Source organism: Berghia stephanieae, chromosome 7 (genome assembly GCF_034508935.2).
Source record: "Berghia stephanieae isolate SIO BIC M18660-M18661 chromosome 7, UCSD_Bste_1.3, whole genome shotgun sequence".
Lineage (NCBI taxonomy): Eukaryota > Metazoa > Mollusca > Gastropoda > Nudibranchia > Aeolidiidae > Berghia > Berghia stephanieae.
The window spans coordinates 4,660,374-4,662,873 of record NC_088366.1 but is presented as its reverse complement, the minus strand read 5'-3'; the positions used below and the strand labels follow the sequence as shown (position 1 = coordinate 4,662,873).

Here is a 2,500-nt window from a genome sequence, read left to right as displayed (position 1 = left end):
CATTGATACATCATGCATGTCGGTAACCTGTTGTGATATAAATCTACTGTCGACATCAGCCCGTGTTAAAACAACATGGCCGCCAGCAACGTAAACAAAACACCAACATAGATGTACAACCAACTTTTTTTTATGGGACAGTGTGGCTCAGCGGTACGGTCTTTGCTTCGTACCCGTAAGGTACCGAATTCGACTACCCGCCCCGTTGTGTGGCCTTGAGCAAGTCACCTAGCCTTAGCTCAATTTGCGGCGCTGCACTGCGGCTGACGCCTGGGTTATTCCAGTCTTCCCTTGGAATAGACCCTAAAGAAAAATTTTCCCTTAGGGATGAATAAAGGGAATTTGTTTTTATTTATTTTCAAGTTTTTTTTCCGTCTTTTATTGTTTTTTTATTTGTTTGATTGTCGGTTTGTGTGTTCTTGATTTTCTAAATTCTCAACTTGACTGAAGGGCTGTCTCTTAATTTCATAAGAACAAAATATTTTGTAAAGTAGTTCTTAGGAGTCCATGATGAGTCGGAGCTTATCCCGGGTTTTATACCGTGAAAAGGACAGTAAGAATTGGTTGCTACTCTTTTGATAGGAGGTTAGTATCATATTATCACGAAGTACTTTCCACCACATCGAACAGACCCGGCTACCCAATCACTGCTGGATGCACAGGGGAGTAAAAAAAAAACACAAAAAGTCTCGACTTATCCCAGGATCGATCTAGGTCCCTTTGCTTGTGAAGCGAGTGCTCTACCAACTGAGCTATCTATGTCATCTACAAAAACTGCGGGATGAAGACAATACGGATCTCTTGTGAAAAACATTTTTTAAACACCTCCTTTTTGTTTTTGTTTCTGTTTCTTGTTTTTGTTTTTGTTTTTTGTTTGTTTATCGTTTGTTTTTATTTGTCTTTGTTTTTTTTTTTTGTTTTGTTTTGTTTGTTTGTTTGTTTGTTTGTTTGTTTTTGTTTTTTGTCGGTGTTGTTTTTGTTTTTTTTAATTTATTTTATCTATTAATTTTTGTCTTTCTTAAGAAATAGACTTTCGAGTCAGAATATGACACATTATATATATGCGCGTGTGTGTGTGTGTGTGTGTGTGTGTGTGTGTGTGTGTAAAAGATCAAACACCATCATGATAGTTGTGCTTAAACAAATTTACAGGTCGCAAGTACCTGTTTTTTGAAAACAAGTCCGCGTGCTTTAACTTTACCAAATAAAATAACTGATCACTTGTCTTGATTTTTAAAAACACCAGTCTTAAAAGTGTCATGCAGATTGTCAATTCCTTAAAAGGATAATTCAGTTTTATTTTTCTACTGCATTCTTACCCAGCTGTTCTGACTGGTAACATTGATCTGTTATTGAACCGAGACACTAACGACTCGGCCTCGTCAGTCATTACTCAGTTACTATTTATAGACACACATAATCAGGTGTCACGGGGACGTATAAGGGCATAATCTCGGAACGACCAAACAGACGGCTATTTATAGATACCGTCTAAGCCATGAATGGTCAAAATTCAGGATTGCGGGGATACGAAAAAGGCAAAAGTCACTGGCAGGCAGAGCACCGTGATGTGTTACTATTTTTATAAACTTGCAAGTGAATCACATTTTCCTAGAATCGAGTGAATCATAGCACCTTGTCAATGGACACAGACTTGTATATAAGACGCGTGCTTTTCCTGGACCTGTCAGAACTCACCTCAGCGATAATAAATACAACGTTTTAGCCAGTTATTCTACACTTGTACAATTCCTAGTATTAAAAACACTTTCAAGAAAACCAAAGGTAAGAATTACTTTGTTGGGATATAAAAATAATAATAGTTATAACAATAATAATAATAATAATAATAATAATAATAATAATAATAATAATAATAATAATAATAATAATAATATAATAATAATAATAATAATAATAATAATAATAATAATAATAATAATAATAATAATAATAATAATAATAATATAATGATAATAATAATAATAATAATAATAATAATAATAATAATAATAATAATAATAATAATAATAATAATAATAATAATAATAATAATAATAATAATAATAATAATAAAAGTGTTACCTGGAAGTGATATTGATGTTGAAATGTGAATTGATGATTATCTTTTAAAATGACAATTTGGTTAGGCTTAGCTGATGATGTCATAATATAAATAAACATAAAATTCGAATTTCTCATCGTTTTACTTCATGTTCCCAGTTTAGAATCTTGTTCACCCCAACATAATATCGATTTGAGGCGAGGGGTCAAAATTTTGACAGAATTAAAATTTTCTCCGTCTCGTTTACTCGGACATAAATTGTGATATTGGTCACATGTACCCTGACCTTTTCTTATCAATCGAATCACCCCCCCCCCCCTGCACCCAACCTTCTACCCACGCCACGCTAACATTTCATTCATACTGCAACCACCATTGAGTACAAGTTATTTTGCATTATATTTTATTTGCTTTCTACGTTAATTTGTGCATTGT

The 2,500-nt window shown here is 33.4% G+C and overlaps 1 pseudogene across 1 annotated transcript in view; it reads left to right on the top strand.

Moving 5' to 3' along the window:
- The first annotated feature begins 1,647 nt into the window (after positions 1–1,647).
- Positions 1,648–2,500, top strand: part of LOC144976394 (actin, cytoplasmic pseudogene) — a 2,840-nt pseudogene continuing 1,987 nt past the window's right edge. Inside the window, exon 1 of the transcript XR_013646101.1 lies at positions 1,648–1,785. The product of XR_013646101.1 is annotated as an actin, cytoplasmic pseudogene (transcript). The remainder of the gene's footprint in view (positions 1,786–2,500) is intronic.